This window comes from Meleagris gallopavo, chromosome 3 (genome assembly GCF_000146605.3).
Source record: "Meleagris gallopavo isolate NT-WF06-2002-E0010 breed Aviagen turkey brand Nicholas breeding stock chromosome 3, Turkey_5.1, whole genome shotgun sequence".
Lineage (NCBI taxonomy): Eukaryota > Metazoa > Chordata > Aves > Galliformes > Phasianidae > Meleagris > Meleagris gallopavo.
The window spans coordinates 43,740,320-43,759,881 of NC_015013.2; the positions used below are offsets into that span (position 1 = coordinate 43,740,320).

At 43.0% G+C, this 19,562-nt stretch overlaps 1 long non-coding RNA gene across 1 annotated transcript; it reads right to left on the bottom strand.

Annotated features, from left to right (window-relative positions):
• Window positions 1-17,034: 17,034 nt before the first annotated feature.
• Window positions 17,035-19,334, bottom strand: LOC116216461. The gene is made up of 2 exons (XR_004159228.1): window positions 19,190-19,334; window positions 17,035-19,082 (listed from the first exon to the last, which is right to left on the bottom strand). It is a non-coding gene; the product is annotated as an uncharacterized LOC116216461 (long non-coding RNA).
• Window positions 19,335-19,562: the final 228 nt, after the last annotated feature.

Here is a 19,562-nt window from a genome sequence, read left to right on the forward strand (position 1 = left end):
ATTGGTGCAGAAATATCTCTGAGCTACTTCTGGAGCTTAATCTCAAGTGAACTGTAAATGAACAGAAAATAGGTAGTTCAAATTATAGATGTTCTCCTATATGCCCATAAATGCACTGTGGGCAAAAGGAGTCCTGATGTGAAATTATTCTCACATGTAACAGTGCATCTCTGAAATGAACAGTAATGTTAAATGACACCACTCCCTGAAAAACTATTATAGAATACCTTTAGTTGGACCCACAAAGACCAACTCCTGGCTCTGCACAGCCCACTCAAAATTCAAACCCTGTGTTTGAGAGCACTGTCCAGATGCCTCTTGAACTCCAGCACTTGGGCCCTGTCGCTGTCACACAGAGCAGAGCTCAGCGCCGCCCCTCCGCTCCCTGTGAGGAGCTGCAGCCGCCATCAGGCCTCCCCTCAGCTCCTCTGCTCTGGGCTGAGCAAACACAGGGACCTAAACTGCTCCACTTATCTGTTGAACTCTAGACCCTTCACTGTTACTGTAGCCCTCCTCTGGATGCCCTTGAATGGCTTGATGTCCTTTTTATACAGCGGGGCCAAACCCGCAGCCAGTGCTGGAGGTGAGGTCGCACAGCACGGAGCAGACAACTCCTCCTTTTGCTCGGTGGCGGTGCTGGGCCTGGTGCAGCCCAGGCTGTGGGTGGCCCTTCTGGCAGCCAGGGCACACTGCTGGCTCAGGTCCGAGTTGCTGTCAGCCATAACCCCAGATCCCTTTCTGTGGGGCTGCCTCTTGTCCCCAGGCTGTACATCTATCTGGGGTTGCCCCATCCCGTGTGCGGCATTTGGCACTTCTCTTGTTCAGCTTCACGTGGCTGGTGATTGCCCACTCCTCCCATCTGTCAAGATCTCTCTCCAAGGCCTCTCTGCCCCAAAAGGATTCAACGGCTCCTCCCAGTTTACCATTGTCCACAAACTTACCTAATATAATTTGAAGTCCTACATCCAAGTCATTGATGAAAACGTTAAAGAGAACTGGCTCTAAAATGGGGACCTACAGCACCCCACTGGTGACTGCCCGCCAGCCTGATGTAACCTCATTTACTATAACCCTCCAAGCCCAACTTGAGAGTTGGCTGGGAGTTTATTGTTACTGTAGTCATAGTCCTCCAGCTCAGGGCTCTGGGGGTCTCACGGAGCCCATCATTAGTGTCGAAGACAGGTGAAGGTGTCAAATGTTTCTCATTAAAGTGATTGACAGTAATTGTTTAAATGCCAAATTACATAACCATAGCAGGTTGTGTATTGCCCAAAAAAATCAAAGCAGGCGGGCAGAAAAGCCACCAGATATCCCTGTTCAATTACATAAGTAGAATGTTCTGGGTGTATCTGCAGTAATTACCATGTTTGGATGGTACAAGAGATACCAAAAGGTTTGTATTCAACTGAATCCTATATCTGACTGGTGATTACATGACATACATACAATAGGGTCAGGATGTGCTGAATGCTTTTTATGTTACAGCTGCAAGAGAAGATGTGACTATTCCTGCATTTTGCATTTATGTCATTTTTATACTTCATCCCTAAACTCCTCTAACAAAAAATGCTTTGCATCAGCTGTACAATGCGTTATAATCTCTTGTGGAAGAGAGCAGTTACGTTGCTAGCAGTGTACAGATCTGCAGGTACTTGCTGAAGTAGCATTTTCCCTCTTCAGCTTTCAGTCTGACTATTGCCATGAGACACGCACATTACACAACAAAGAAAACCAGCCATGCTGTATATAATACTGACCTCTCACAATTCTAAATTCATCCATGGCATCCATGGCATACATTTAGAGGCAGGAGGGCAGCATTACCAAAGTTGGTTTGCAAAGACGAAAAAAGCCCTACAGACAATGGCTTTATTTCAGAACCAACTAATACAGAATTTATCATAGAATCATAAAATGGCCTGGGTTGAAAAGGATCTCAAAGATCATCTAGTTTCAACCCCCCTGCCACAGGTAGGGTCGCCAACCAGGCTGCCCAGAGAATCAGCAATTCAGTATTAGTATTAGGCTAATGTTATTTACAAGAGAAAAAATAAGGTAGCAGCTTTCTTAAGACCTGTAGGAACTTTGGTTGTTAGTTTTAACTAGAGGATAACACGGGTTTGAGTTAAGGTACCCTTCAGGCACAGGCCTTCTAAACTGTGGTAGAATCAACAATTTCTGCAATCCAGGAAATGGGTTTGATTTAAAGTAGTGTAGTGGCTGCAAATTCTTAATGAGTAATTATTTGAATGTGTGCATGCTTATTACAAATGGTCATCGTATTCACTCCAAAAAGCCATAATCTTGTGAGCTGTCTCATTGGCTTTGGTATTCCCAGTTTCACTTCTAGGAATTAGCGAGGCACAAAGGCATCCATAGCATCCAGCATTTGGGCCATGTACAAAGGCAATGTAAAACATGGAAAAATATTGTGAAGCTTTGTCAAAAAAAACAAAACAACTCAATTGGGTGGCTGTGATACTTAGGTTTTAGAGGGCTGGAATTGGATTGGAGAAAACTGCAAGATTAGACTAAACTAAGAAGCTAATGAAAAAAAGAATGGAGGTTATTAGGCCTCAATGAGTGGTACAGCGTGCATATGAAAGCTTGAAATGGTAAGTAATAACAAACACTGAATACACAAGGCATGAAAAAAGAAACAAGTTAAATGTTGCTTAAACCAGCTCTTTCAAATTTAAATGTGTAAAATTCAGGTCAAACTTAGAGCTTTACTTTAGCTAGTTTTTCAGCTAAAATTTCAAATAGCATCTATTTGGAAATACACTTGGAAATCTCCACTCAGGATCTGAACTGATAATGCTATAGGACTATCACGCCAGGCAATTACCAACACACTGCTAAAGGCTTTACATAAATACGTTTATCAGCAACTCTGGGCATGTGCTTGGTGCCTGTACAACAACAACAAAGTCCTTTTCATGAAGAGAAACAGGTATTGCACAAAGTGCGTGTTGTTCACTTCCTTCACACCTAAACAGGTTTAAAGAGGAAGAAATCACAACAATAACAGAAAAACCAACACTGGGAATACCAGGCAATTTTGAGAAAGACAGAAAAAGGACTTAAACATGAGATAAGAGGTCGCCTACTCACTTCTTTTTTCTTTCTTTTTAAATTTTCCTTTCTTCTTCCCATGCTCCTTTTCATCATCAGATACTATATCTGGAGGCTCATGCAAGCTGTCGTGAGGTGGCGAAGGCTCACCAGTACGGTACAACCCAGGGAATTTTGTAGGGCTGATCTCTTCAGAGCTGGGAGTACGAGCAAGACCCCCACTGTGTTCTACCCGACGGTGTTCACTGGGGCTGCTGGTGGGAGGCAGGAAGCACTCGGTCATTCTGATTCCCTGATATCAAAGTGAAATCTTCTGCTACCTGTCCATCACACCTGTAGCAGGCAAAAAAGAAACCATGAAAAAAATGTTAGCAGTCATTTTCAAAGCACTTCGTTTAGAGCTCCGTCTTGGAAATGTTAACAAACATCAATGCCTTTTACAAGGAACGCTCCACCCGATGTCATGAGGCAACAATAAAACACAGCAGGCCCTAAGCTTAGTGCTTGTAGAATCTAGCCATTAGCTGCCAAGCCAGCTAACACAATAGGAGAGCTGTTATTTCAGCCAGCTTTGCTTTACACCACGCCAAACATTACGTATTAAGTATCAGAACATAGATTTTACATATAGAGAAATTCTTACAAAATTTAGAGGCAGTTTGCATGTTATGAAATAGCTAACTTTGCGTCTTTGAAATAAAATAGGATTGTTTGGAAGCTCAGACCATCAGTGAGGACTGCATTTGCACCAAGACCACTTTCATCTTTCTCAGGCATATTTTATAAATGCAAATAAGAACTTGCCTAACCTGTTGCAGTAGGAGAGAGGAAAAAAAAGTCCTGAAATCAAACCCATCTTCTAATTATGTAAATGTAAAGAAGATAGAACAAGTATAACTGTTTTTTTTTTCCTGGTATGCAGCAATCAGAACTTAACCTTTGAAGAGGCTACACCAGATCCTCTGTACCCAGATCCTTCTGTGCTGTTTCATGGGGAGTTCTGGCAAAATTAAAACTAAGATGAAGATTGCTAAAAGAAGCCAATAAGTGAATTCCCAGTAATGGAACTCATGAGCAAAGAGCAATGCCTAATGTAGATGAATTTCAGGAATTCCACAGGACAAGTGATGCCATATGGAATGTCAGCTTTCTGAATTTGGCCTTTTGTGACTGAACACCCATACAGGTCTATCTGGTGCGAGGAGCCGCACTTCATGACCTTTGTGGGTGCCAGAGGGTCTTATGGTTCTATGAAAAAATAGAGTAAATCCCAAGGGGGAAAACAGTCATTTCCTACACCTGTTAATACACTTGAATGACAGGTCAAGTCATAGTTACATGCTAACTTGAACTTTAATCCAACTTAAGTCTGTGCTGCCTTGCTGCAGCTTAAAAGCCTGCTAAATCTACTCTAAGACAGATAGAAGGGAAAACAATCATTTTTAAAGCTGCCAGCTCCATAACCTGGTTGTCTGCGCAGCCTTACAAAGTGCCATAGCAACCACAAGGCTGAGATTAGGAGGGAGGTGCTCTGCAGACAAAGGGATCAATGGTGTAGCCATTGCCTCAAACAGAATTAAAACACGTTAAGATTCCACACAAACACCACATAAGACCTATCTCCACGAGAATTATGTTATTGTAACAACATATCCAGAAACAACAGCTCAGGCTTCTGCACTAGCCATTAGATTCTGCAGTCATCTCTCGTACTCCTGCTGCTTAATGTAGATATACTGAGTAAACTCCAGTCAACACTTTGCTAAGGAAGATAAACAATCACAGATACCCGGTATTTTATAAAACCCATATTTAGGGAAACGGGATACCTACTGGCTAAGCAGGAACTCCTGACACATCACAGACACTGGACTAACCTGCAGCAGAAAGCCTCTTTTAAAGAGAACAGCATTAACACAAGATAGAGCCTTTTTCTTTTCTGACATGCTTCCTGGCTATTTTCACATTTTTCATGGATACTGAATATTTCACTGCTGTACTAATTTGATACTGCATTTAACGGGTAAGAATACATTTTAGGAGAAATATCTTAGCCTCTACAGCTTCAGACTTAGACATACCAAAAGACTTTCAACTACAGAAGCACATTCAGCACTACCAGTGACACAGACTGGCAATACTGTTGCGTCTCACCCAAGTATCAGATCTGCGAAATGTGTTTACATCATGTTTTTGACCCAAAAAAACCCTACAAGCCCAGAGCTGAAAGGAGCCCTACCAAAATCTACCAGAAGCTGTTAACAGCAGACAACAGCAGCTCAGGGACATAAATTAGAAACATATTTTGTAGCAAACAGGATAGACCACGTCTACAAATGGGTCTGTGCTTAACATGGGCAAGAGTGGTAAGTGCAAAGAGTCCCTGTGCAGTGGAGTTGGATGAGACAATCTGTAAAGGTCCCTTCCAACTCATACGACTCTGTGATGGAGGGTGAGAACGACATCACTGTAAAGGCACACACAGCAACCTGGAAAACATGTCAGAATTAGCCCATCCGTTGCACAGCACTCTGCAGTTGTGTTTTCCTCAGTTACTCAGCTCCTGGGGGCTTGTTTACAGATTGGCAGAATAAGGACAAACATAACATGGAATGGTATTTTGCCAGGCTAATAATCTAGATGTGTCCAGCTAAGCGGCTTTTGTTGTTACTTTTGAATTGTTTCTAAACTCTCCTCTTTCAACTATCTGTATGAAGACCAGAGTGAAAAATTAATTACATCTGAAGAGAAGTACCTCGCTGCAGGAGATCACTCACACAGTGCTTATGGAAATCAACAGCTCCTCAGATAAGAACTCAGATAGGGCACAGTAAGACACAGGATTAAGATAAGAAACAAAGCAGTCACGAGATCTTTTCTATGATTCGTTCTTTATTTCTGCTAGCATCGAAACACTAAGAAAAAATAACAATGTATATTTGTAAATGCAAAATTACAATGCAACTGTGTTTGTTTCGTATGTTTTGATTGTTTTACAGCCTTTAAAAGGCATTACTCTCCTATACCGTAACTTCCCAGGCCTTGAAATAAAGGAGAAAACTCCATTGCGCTCAAACTACACCACGGCTTATCAGAAGCAGATCCTTAGGCCTACCACAAACATCTCTTCCACTCCTACCAATGGACGTTCATGCACTATTACTGCACAGATCTGTGCCTCTCCTCTGGCTTTTACAAATATTTGCTGACAGCAAGACGTGGCGTGACTGAAAAATCACAGGTCTTCTCTACATTTTGAGGAGGAATGCTCCTAATGGGCTGATTCTCCTGCCAAGTTCTCTCTCACACTTGACCTCTTCTTCCCAGTCCGTGACTGCTCCAGTCCGGGCCTGCTGCTCTTTGCTTCCAGTTGCTTCTTTTCTCACTCAGTCACAAGGTTTAACAGCCCACCGCTGACACATTAACACCCTTTCTCCTTCCCCCACCCCAACTGCAGTAGATCGGTGTCACAAGAGCCCTTTGTAGCATAGTTCAGCTCTCTACCTGCTCCAGCAGGTTCCTTCTGCTGAACTGGCCAGTGGAAGAGCTCAAAACAATCACTGTAGACGGAAAGCAGAGGAGCAGCAGAACCATGGTGTAACAAAGGCAACCTCCCCTCTTTGCGCAGTTCATGTTTGTGATGCTGCGGGCACAGCTTCATGACCCAAATTTCACCTCATTCTTGCTATTTTCCTCATAACTACAAGCTTCGATTTCTTTACCACTCACTGCTAGTACTCCCACAGTTCCAGTCTGATTTCTTTTTCATCCTCAGCACGTCACAACACAGCATGCTTTGGCCTCTGTGACCCACACTTCTTGCACAGTCTCACCCACTCCTCTCCCTTGATCTTCACTCAGTCGGTTCAGGCTGCTTGCTTGCAGATTCTACTTCTTCCTCCTTTTCTCATTAGCTACTGGTTCCCACTTCCTCCAAGATACTCCTCTCTGCTGCAGTCATTCATTCCCTCCTAACTACTGACCTTCTCACCTCGTTCTCATTCCTCCCACCAGCCTTCAGTCTCTCTCCCAAGTAATGCAAGAAATTATCATCTTCCCTACCTCCCTTCCCACAGCAGACTCCCACCAGTTCCTGCTTGCTCGATATTTGATTCTTCTTCCAAAAGAAGCCAATAAAATTGTTATATGACAACAGCAGAGAACTTTTCCCAGTCCCAGTGCCAGCTCAGACGCAGCTACTCTTGTCAATATCCCAAAATGCAGTTTCAGAAAGCATCTTCCTGCTCAGCACGGATCTGAATATTCATCACTGCACGTGAAAACAAAAAGCTGTTACTGAACACGTACAGGATTGTGACCTTTCCTCTGTTCCCCAAAGAAGTGTCAAATCCAAATTAAAAAGGGTTTTAAACCTGGGAGGCAAAAGGCATGTCCTTAACACAAGGACTCCACCATTTTTTCAAGACCACAAAGACCAGAATGTGGGTTAGGGAGAAAAAGAGAGATGCCTAGATGCCTACAGAGCTAAATCAGCCTTGTTCTTGAAAACAGTTCAATTCTCTTCTAAAATAAAATAAAATAATCAGCCTGAGCTATGTACCTAGAAAGAAAAACAATGTTAAACAAGTGAAGTTTGAGAAATCCATAGAAAGAAAAAACAAATAGAGAAAGACGTAACAGGCAACTTTAATACAATCTCACTTGTTACAGTGTGACATAAAAAATGGCATTAACACATTTAAGAGAGGCAGTGTTGGAAGACCAAACTCACAGCTCTTTCATGCAGTATAAAAGTATATAAGTATACTTATAAAAGTATAAAACCATTATTTCAATTTTGTACCAAGTCCACATTGAGACTTTGTACCCCGTTACCAATTACAATAGCTGAAGTAAATTAAAGCAGGTGATTGCATGCACGGATGCTGTTTTGTAAAATTACTGAGCAGAATAAAGGACACTGGGAATTCTGCTGCAATAAGAAATATGTAAGACCACATCTGAAGCATGGCGGGTGTCCCCCAGGTCATCCCATGTCCCTGCACACAGCTATACTGAGAGATCTGGATGATGTGCTGAAAACAGTGCCAAGAAGTCAGCAATCAGAGGAAGGAGGTCAGGTGTGAACACTCACTCAGCTGTCAAAATGCACTCTCACAGCTACACAAAAGCAAGATCCACAACACGGCAGCGCCTCATCATTATCAGTCTTCTGCCCAAAAGATGTGGCCATATGTGACAAAGTGATGTTATCCAAAGACATGCGGCATGCTGCACTGGGGCAAAAGCACCCCAGCAATAAGCAATGTTCCATTTTGGAAAGTAGTGAGCCAGAAAAGAAGAAAAACTACCAGTTGTAGTCAAAGCACTTCAGAAACAAAGATGACTTAGAGAATAGATGTAAGTAAGCTACTGCAGTTCATGCTGTCACACAGCAAACTGACGTCTGTTCTATTTAACAAACACTGCCCTTTTCTTTGCTGAACAGGGCAGCGCGGCCACAAGAAGAGAGAGGGAAGTGCATCATGTAGACAGGTAAAGCAAGTTTAATATTTCACAAGTTGGAGTAACCACACAAACAGCATTAAGCAACTCTCTCATGAGTCATTCACTTACCATGATTGGGTATATTTTAATAGTTAAAGCTTCAAGAAGGGTCTTTAGTCTGGATGTCGGTTTTTGTTTTGTAGAACATCATTCAACTCCTAAACCTACAAGTACTTTACAAGATATGTGGTACTGTAAGAATGATCAAAAATTTACTGTAAGAGTTTGTAATCGCATAATTCAAGTTACACAAGAGCAAACTATTTTTTCCAAAACCAACGCCAGCACCAGAACAGCTCTGAAAGCAATATAAATAGATGTATGCATTTTCTCATTTAATTGCATTCTGTGCTGTGATCACAGTACCATGCAAGGCATCTCAAATTCTGCTCTGAGAGTCCATACCAGCTCAAAGGTGGTGACATATAAACACATCAGCTGTCCAAGAGAGCTACAACACAACCACATTTGAATGGACTGCTGCAGGACCAGCTCATATCCCAAACAGATAGCAATATCCGAGTTAGCCCTTTTACTGAGAGTATTCCAGTCCTTCCTTACTCCACTCATTAGGGAGACAACCTGAAAATAAACACTAAAGTAAATAAAGCAATATCCTAGACATTTCAGAAATATCAGAAACGTGGTTTCTCATCACATGATGATGAAATCTCCAGATATGTGGTAGCATATACTCTTTAGTTTAGTTCACTTCAGGAAAAGCAGTATGATAGTTTCTAGCCTACTAATTCTGTAGACCTCATCAGGATGCACTTTACAGGCTACTTTCAATATCAACCTTGGGGAAAACAAATCTTGAGATCCCCAGGGGAGAATTAAGTGCTTTCCTGCAAAGAGAAGGAGCATAACTGCATAAGGAAAAGCCCCTGACCACTCTGTGATTCTGGCCTTCTGCCTTGGCCAGGAGTGAAGAATATCCCTGCAGCCCACACTGCCTGTTCTGCTGTACCACCCTCCTTCCCTGCTGCAGCCTACCATGACATGTACATCCAACTGCCTGTTCCACAGCCAGCTAAAGCAGGTAGGCCATGGGGAAAACCTAGGCATAGAGTGCAACAATCAAAGCCATTCACAGAAACGACATGAACCACAAGAAACTCCCCTGCTCATTCCCACTCTTCACGGGTCCCTTACAGAAACACAGAATTGTTTGAGTGGGAAGGGACTTTTAAAGGTCATGTAGTCCAACTCCCCTGCAACGAACAGTGACACCTACAGCAGATCAGACTGCTTAGAGCCCCATCCAGCCTGACCTTGCGTGTCTCCAGGGTTGGAGCATCCACCACCTTTCTGGGCAGTCTGTTCCAGTGCCTCATCACCCTTACTTCAAAAAATTTCTTCCTTACATCCAATCTAAACCACCTCACTTTTAGCTTGAAACCATTTCTCCTTGTCCTATCACAACACACACTGCTAAAGACTCTGTCCCTTTCCCTCCTACAGCCTCCCTTTAGATAATGAAAGGCCACTATCAGGTCTCCCCAGAGCCTTTTCTTCTCCAGGCTGAACAGCCTCATCTCTCTCAGCCTGTCCTCATAGAAGAGGGTGTTCCATCCCATACCTCATTTCTGTGGCCTTTCTCTGCACACTCTTCAACAGGTCTGTGTCTCTCCTGTACTGAGGACTCCACATCGCAGCACTCCAGGTGAGGCCTCACCAGCGCCGAATGGAAGGGCAGGATCACCTCCCTAGACCTGCTGGCCGCACTTCCTTGGATGCAGCCCAGGGTACGGTTGGTTTTCTGTGCTGCAAGGTCACACTGCTGGTTTATGTCCACCTTCCCATCCACCGCTACCCCCAGGTCCCTTTTGACAGGCCCTTCCCCATGTCCTCCCCCAGCAGAAACTACTGTCATGAAAATGGCTTCAATCTGGAATGTTATATTATAATCACAGCCATATGTAAGAGATACCCTTGGAAATAACTGGCAAGAGGAAGTGCTGCTGTTTAATTTTTCTGCACAACGTGTTTCCATGAAGTTACAAGCAGAAGGTCTGGACACAGCCTCACGAGGCAGGTCGGTGCTGTAACCAGGCCATGCTTTTGCAGAGTATCTTGACTAGTTGGATACCTCCACCACAACTGCTGCTGCCCACACAGAGAATAATTCCTCACTTTTCAAACTTCTTGGAATACAGCTGGTTCAGCATTTGGGATTTTCCAATCCTTCTGCATATCCCGCTCCCAGTTCCCATGGTGTTGCTGCCACAAAATAACCCAATCCCAGCACCTCCCCTCATCTTGCTCAAACCCAGCATACTAATTGCCCATTCAATGCTTTTGTGTCTCCTTTTCCCAGGCTGAGCTGCACCTTGTCTCTCTCACAACCTCCTCACCACCCAGGTGTTCAGCAGTGAGAGCCATGCAACTTCAGTTTCACCATTTCACTTCACACCCAGTGCCTCACCTAATCTCAGCTCCTGGCTGCTCACCATTTCCCAGGTTTTCCCTTGCCACCTTCTGTTTCTCACACATTCAATTCTAAGTACGGCTTCTGAGAAGTACAGTCCACCCATGTGCAAGGAAATGTGGGAGGTCATCTCTTGTAAGACTTAAGTTGTCCCTCTAAAATACGGATGGCAATAACAAAGCTAGCCTGATTACTGAAATATTTATTCATTACAGAAATGGGATTTTTCTTCCCTGACAGCTTAATTCTCAGAAACAGCTTGAAGAATTTGGTTTGTGCCTTTTAGATTTAGAACAGGAAGTTTTACCACATAACAGATAAAGAAAAATGTAGTAAAAGGTTGTGGGTTTTTTGTTTTTTTTTCCGTCAGACAGCCTGGGTCTAAAGGAAAAGGACCACAATGATCATCTGGTTTCAAACCCCCCCTGCTATGTGCAGGGTCACCAACCACCAGACCAGGCTGCCCAGAGCCACATCCAGCCTGGCCTTGAATGCCTCCAGGGATGGGGCATCCACAACCTCCTTGGGCAACCTGTGCCAGTGTGTCACCGCCCTGAAATTTAAACAGTTTCAACAAATATGGGATTACCTCAGGTTTTGTTTGCCCTCGGGACTATATACAAGTTTTATACAATTCTCATCTCACCTCTTTTGAAGAGCTCTCTGGCCACCAAAGGAATGCAACCAGTCACACAGCATGACCTAGAGAATTTAAACTAATTTTTATACTTCCACCAGGTGCTGGACCAAGATGACAAATCTCTTTTATTACAGAGATTTCAGCTACTGCACTCACTCACTCACACTTTGCTCCCCCAACTCAAGCAGCTCCAGGACAGCAGTGCACTTAGTGGAGTCAGTTTAAAAAAAAAACAAAACCACTGAGTGATTGAACTATTTAAGTGCCAATAATCTGTTTTTTTCCTTATTTTATTTTAAAGCACATGCTAAAATACTCCACATGAGTATTAAAGCTTTGGCTTTAACCCTGATAACACGTTTGGGACATGCCTGCACCCCAGCAATCTGTGCTAAGATGCTGGCATAACTGTGACAACAGTAACTTGCCAGCAATAAGGATGCAACAGCATCTCCGCAGAAGCCCTGGGAATGTACTCAGTCTACAGGCAGACCACACGGCCACCCCATCACCACCATCCTCTTCATCCAGGCCAATTACAAGGAAACCAGAACATCCATGCTCCCCTACTCACACCTCATGATTTGCATCTGCTGGTTTGTCCTTCAAAAGCTGTTGTGTTACACATACTAGTGCACTCACTTTGGTAAAGTCTAGTTACACGTTGTCAGCAACAGAAATCTGCTTAACATGTAAAGGAAACAACAACAAACACACGCGCTACACGAGTTCAAGCCAGTACTTCTTAATCCACTACTGAGATACAATCTTTTAGACTGGATGTAGGAAAATCAGAAGTACCGTGCTTCATCACTGAATTGACTGAATTTTGATCACTACTTTATTTCCCTAATTTTCAAACAGCATTAGGTTCATTTTAAAACAGTCACTTCACAGTCTTGAACTGGAAGGTCGGTGTTAATGTTACCTCGACAAAGATACCTGGAACAGGCTGCCCACAGATGTGGTGGATGCCCTTGGGGACTTTCAAGGTGAGGCAGGATCAGGCCCTGGCAATCTGATGTAGCTGTGGTGTCCCTGTTCACTGCAGGGGAGTTGGACTAGATGGCCTTCAGAGGTCCCTTCCAACTCTAAGGATTCTATGTTTCTACATGGACTATTCAACTCTAAGGCCTGCAGTTCCCAGAAATAAGCATTTGTTGGAAGTAAAATTAATGCCATACAAACCTTTATGGTTAAAACCATGAAAACTAAGATTCTTGAGTTTTATATTCCCTTTTTGCCACATACTAAACAGACAAAAAGTTCTGCAAATTACAAGCTGTTGCTTGAACTGACAACCCTATAACATAAGGAGAAACTAAAAACAGCTTTACTTGGATGTCTTTACAGCGCGACACATGACACAGATGATCAGCTTCTATGGATGATTTCTTTCAAGTTTAAAACTCTGCACAATGCAATAAAATGCAGGCAAATCATACCAATGGTGAACACCAAAATACAAGTATGGTGGCTGAGACAGAGCTCATTCCGCACTGGCAACAGAAGGGAAAAACAAAGGAAGACTTTGATCTAGAGAAACTGCTCATATAACAGCTTCTCTGACCATTTTTTAATGATTATTTACTAATTCTGCCTCAGCCAAAATCAAAGATGTTGCAGAAGAGTCTTGTATAATATCAAGCTAACGCTGGTGCCACGACCTTGAAATCAAAGAAGGAGAAACCTCCCATCCTGCCTTCACCAGGCATTTTATTAGGTCCACGAGTAAAATCCATGCTGAGATTGGATTGCACTCAAATGCTTTCCTAACTGAACTGTAATAGACAGGAGTGACATTTTTCTGTCACAGCAGTTTTAGCAAAGTCTTATTTTAGATGCAGTTTAACACACCAAGAGATTTTTTTTCTGGTCTAGCTCATTTCATTTGGAGATCCATTTCGAGTCATACCAACACAGTAATGGTTTCACTGGCCTATAGGATTAACCTATAGCATTAACCTATAGCATTAACACCTGCTGGAGTAATGTTGATGCCTATCTAACCAATGCTATATACAAAAGGATTTTTGTTTTAATACAATAATTTTTATGAGTTTCCCCACAAAAATCAAGACCATATGATCACCTCTGTTCAGGCACATTCCCACTAAGGTCAATGACAACTCTTCATCACGAAGGCCACATGAAACACTTGGCCTTTATGCAAATTTATAAATGGTGTTATTTTGTTCAGTATATCTGGAGCTGGGAGTTTGCCACCTCTGCCCTAGATTCACTTAACACCCAAGGGGAAAGTCAGTGTAAATATGTATAAACTTAGTAGATTATCATCATCAACACACCTCCAGGGCTGAGATGTTGCAAAATGCCACACTTGAGCACTGAAACACCCACAAGCATATCCAGGGCAAGGAGGCCGTAAGGCAGGAGTTGCCCCTTGCAGCCAGCTGCCACCCAAGGGGTTCTCCCAACCAATGCCCCCAGCAGCCACACGTCTGCCCTCCTGAAGGCCAAGGTGGCAGTCTTACTGATCCACTTCTGACTTCATGAAGAACAGAGAACTCTATCATTTCACAGTTGCTACGCCCACCAGCTCTCAACCACATCTCCCACCAGTCTCTCCGTTCAGAAACAGCGGGTCTAGCAGGGAGTTTCCCCTGGCAGGTTCTCTTACCAGCTGTGTCAGGAAGTTATCTTCCACACACTCCAGAAACTTCCTTGATTGTCTCCCTTCTGCTGGATTGTACTTCCAGCAAACGTCAAGTAAGCTGAAGTCCCCCATGAGAACAAGGGCTAGCAATTGTGTGACTTCTGCCAGCTGCTTTTAAAACATTTCACATGCCTCTTCACCCTGGTAGAACAGTCTATAACATCCCACCAGGATGTTAGCTTGTTGGTCTTCCCCCCGATCCTCACCCATAAGGAATAAATCTAATCATTCCCAGCACTGAGCTCTACAAAACCAAACCACTCCCTAACACACTGAGCCACTCCATTGCCTCTCCTTCCTTAACTGTCCCTTCTGAAGAGCTTACAGCCATCCACCGCAGCACTAGAGTCCTAAGAGGGATCCCACCATGTTTCAGTGATGGCAATTAAGGCATAGTTTTCCTGCCACGCAATGGCTTCCAGCTCCCCTTTGTTGCCCATGTTGTGTACATTAGTATAGATGCACTTCAGCTGGGCTATTGGACACGTCCCAGCCACGGTATGCTGCCCCAGGCTCATATCTACTGAGTCTCCACCTCTAACTAAAAAAGTTGATGATCACACAGCACAGGACCACACAAGCTCTGGCTGCCATTCCCAACTGCTGTCTGCACAAGAAGAGTCACGCTACTTCAAATTAAATCAGTGCATGTAATTTAATGGAAGCCTGTATACACAGGCCAGAATAATGTCATCATACTCCCCCATGTCAAAACCAAATTATCGAGACTCAGTTAACATAAAGTTTTTTTTAAGAGTGGTGAAATCCTTGCTTTTAAGTGCTAATAACCACCTCATGTAAAGTACCTGTTTCAAATGTCTGTGTAACTGACTGCTTTAATGATACACACCAATCATGGACTTCACAGACATATGCTTGCACACTCTAGATGTTGCAGAATTAGGATCTCAATCTGCATCTAGGTATAGCAGCCATGTTAATTCACTGAACCATCCAGGCAAGTAAGAATTGCCTCAGTCGCTCTCTCACCCAAAAAGCTGCATTTCATTTTCTCCAAGAGCTTTTAAAACCATTTCCAAAATAAGATAGATAAAAACCACTTGATCTACGAGCTATGTAGATTCTGGAGAACTGCAATCCTAAGTTTCAGGTTAAGAACTTCAGAAGCATAACCTGGGAAAGATCATTTAAGGTTAGCTTACAAGTGCCTAGCACACAGAGCACCTACAGAATTTGGAAAGATTAAAACGCGCGAAGAATAAGAAAAGGTAAAACCAGTAGGCTGAAATGCTCCAGGAAGTTTATGGGGAAATCTACTCATCAGTTGTTTGCTCCCCAGAGTCCTGCACTTTCAGTCCATTCAATCAATGAAAAGAAGAAAAACAACTCTCCACTGAATATGAAAAGTGCTCTAGATTGTCTTAGAAGAACAGCATCACTTTTGAAGTAACCATAAGTGAGAACTAAAAGAGGAAGGTGATAGAAAACCACGTTTTCAACATTCAATTTAAAATGTCAGGCTTTATACAGATCGGTGTTATGCTTCTATATAATAGTTGGTTCACAATATTTTCTGATTATTGTAGTTTTAATATCTCCCAATTTACAATGTTACATCAGGAAATATTACATTTGCACGTGGTATTAAGCTATTAACTTTAAGTTATTAACATTTTTTAACATAATTATTATTAATTAGCTCTATTAGAGGGAAAAACAACCAATAATTAGATTTCCACAGATAGCAATAGGGCAGAAGACCACTATTAATACAAGAAATGAGAGTTTCGATAGTGGTACACTTAACTTCAGAATTTATATTTTGCATTCAGTGTACTTCATGCTAGTAGATATCTGAGACAATGTATTTTCACTGCAATATTCAAGAAAACGCTGCACTCAGAACAGCAATATAAATTCATATTTAAAACATACATAGGCTGGAAAGCCTAGTTATCAGGGTGAGCTAAATGTTACATTTCACTAAAAGATCTTACAGAAATTATATTTTAAAATTACAGTTTCTAACTCAGATGTAACTCCTGTTTTAAAAAGGTAGGTGTGGTTTTAAAGAGAAGTGACGTGCTTCCAAAATTCTTACTGAAGTTTTTGTGAAGAAGGCATGCTGCAGATTTTGTCTCTGATATCTCCTTTCTTATAGGTGTCACAGAGACAGCGCTGTCATCAGCTCTGGTGGCTTTAAACCCATTCATCCCATTCAAGCCCTGGCTGTTCCACTGATCCACGCTCAGACCCGGAGCTCCTCCTTCCTGCCAGATGTCTTTTTTCCAGCAAGAAGCTCAGTGATACCACATACAAAAGCCCAGGAATGCTATCAGAGCAACAGAACAGGAACTAAGTTTCAAGCACTGACTTGCTCTAGATCATACACACAGAAACATGAAATTTTCAGATTACAGAGCACAAAAATGAACCCTTTCCCCCAAAAGCTAAATCAATGCATCTCTACACACTCAGGCAAGGTTTTCAGCAGTGCACAGGACTGTGATCTGCATTTCTGTTTGCTTTGTGTCATGGGAACTACGCAAGGAAAGAAATATCAAACTGTATTCTCTGCTTAAATACATTTATTTACTTATCACAGGAAATACTGCTGGCAGGCAGTGAGCTGGCTGCTCAGCCAATCACTGAACATTGTGATCTCATGTTTTTGAATTGGCAGATCTCAGTCTCTCATACAAGCTTGGAATTCATAGATTAGATAAGGAAAAACAAGCAGCCTTTTTTTTTAATTTACAAGTAATAAGCTACATTAAGAACCCCACTCACATCCCCCAGTTTGGTCAAACAATACATGACTGTTCCTGGTATGCAACCTTCACATAACAAAATGGAACAAGCACTAATTTTTTTTTTTATCTGTTCCAGAGGAATGGAATCAGTGGGTCATCACCCTCACTCAGGTGATACCCCCATTCCAGCCCCCACCAGCAGCCACCCCCCTTACAACACAGCCTGAAGAAGGGGGGAGCGCAAGATCCCTGATGCTACTCAGCCACAGAAGGGAGACTCCTTGCTGCTGCCAATATCAGAGGTTCTTTTGCTGCAGAGCACCCTCACAGCTTCACCCAACTTTGTATTTGCTCATGTCAAGACCAAAAGGTGAGGGACAGGTCCTGTTGGCATCTCTACCTGCGAGCAGTTGTGGTGGGCTTGGCAGGATTTTCAAGCCCTATAAATACCTCAGGCAGTGGCACAGGCTGCTCAGGGAGGTGGTGGAGTCACCATCACTGGAGGTGTTCAAACCGTGTGGATGTGGTACTGAGGGACGTGGTTAGTGGGCATAGTGGGGATGGGTCGGTGGTTGACTAGATGATCTCAGAGGTCTTTTCCAGTCCTAATGACTCTACGATAGGTTGTTGGAATGGGCAAACAGCCTTCCTTTTGCTACAAATCAATCTGCATCCTCACCTTTGTCATCTCTGCCACAGCAGACAGAAGACACACCGGCTACTTGGACAACAGTCACCTCTCAGCATCACCATGTCTGGGATCCTGTCTGAGCACTGGCTGCCTGCAGGCTTCTGTCAGCCTGACTGTGTGCTCACTCTGTTGTTCCGGTTTCCTGTTACTGGTGTGTTTTTTAAGCCAGCAGTTTGTGAGGTGCGGTCCACAAGGCACTGGTGAACAGAAGAGGAAGCTGATAGATCCTTTAGGTGAAAATCTGAAGCCGGCATATGGCAAACTGACTATTTTTAAGGGTGGTGAGTCATTCACCGATTTAAAATAATCGGACGTGTTAGTTCAGAGAAAGGCTTAGTATGTTACACCAGGCATACAATTAATGAAGATAAGTGTCATACTATACTTTATTTTGACATTTTGAGGCCAGCTACCTGACACCAAGCTTTGTAGAAGGAAACAACATTTGCATTTGTGGGTATTTATTACTAAACAACAGCATTTCTTCATATAACTCTGACATAGTTCATCAGAAATAGCAGCATGTATTCCAAAACCATTCAAATCCTTGCTGTTAGAAAACATACCTGGAACATATTAGGAAAGTGTCTAAAAGAGATCAGAACTCTAAAGAGTACATATGCACATCAGTTTCAACTACACCTACAGCTTGGAAGCAAGAAAGCAGCTACTGCAATACCAAGGCAACATATCACAATACAGACATAGAAAAATGGAAACAAGTCAATGTACAGAAGAAGTACCTGGCTACAGTAACATATGGGGTTCTACAATGAAATCATTACTTTCCAAGAAAGGTAACAACACCTCCACTCCCCCAGTGTACCTTCACTAAGAGAGAACAATGCAATTGCACTGCATTTTAACTTAGAGGCAGCTCTTTCTACCTTCTATTGCTTGCATGAGAAGAGTAAAAAACAACTGATTTTCTCAAGGTTAGAAATAAAAGCCCCAGAACAGATAACCCAAAGTTCCCTGCTTATCCTTTATAAGCAGCCTATTCTTTCTTATTTTCCTTCTCTGTAGAGAAAAGCCCCTACAGAGCACGTGTCACACTGACTGTACAGAACTATGAACTGAACAAACAGCACACCATGCTTCATAAGAATCTGTCCATGACTTTTCAAATGACATCAAAAATAAAATAAAAGGGACTCCTTTCTGGTTTTGCTGTTGTTGTTTAAGCTTGCTAATAAACTCACATCCATTACAATCCTGGGTCATATCCAACAGAGCCTAACTGTTACGCTCAAACGGTTGCATTACAGCTGAGGTTCACAGTTCACATCATCACAGAGCAGTTTGGGTCGGAAGGGTCCTTAATGCTCATCCAGTTCCAACCCTGCCTTCCAGAAGAGAAGTGGGTATAAGAATGCAATTGCTGCTGTCTTGATGCACTAGATCCAAAACATTTACACAAATCTGCTTTATGCATCCAACAAAATGGCCCTACCTTCCTATTTTTTATTATTTTTTCTTTAAGGATGGCCATGATATTGCATGAACTGGGGGTGGTGGACGAGCACGGCGCTCTCCCGAAGGGATGCTTTCATTTGATCGGTGTGCTCGTGCCCTAACACACGCAGTCAGATCTGCTCACGCACCTCAGCTGATACTCTCCGCCTGCCGAGACACATTTTCAAAATAACACCACGAAGTCGCCGATAGCGTGCCGAGCGCTCGACAAACGCACAACAAACTCAACGCAGACAACTTGCCCAACACGAGGAAAAACGCCAATAGCGTAAGGGCTGCTCGGACGGGACCTCCAGGTGAAGGCGGGAGGGCGGACGGGCGGACGGCCGCCACCCCACACGCCGCCCTCA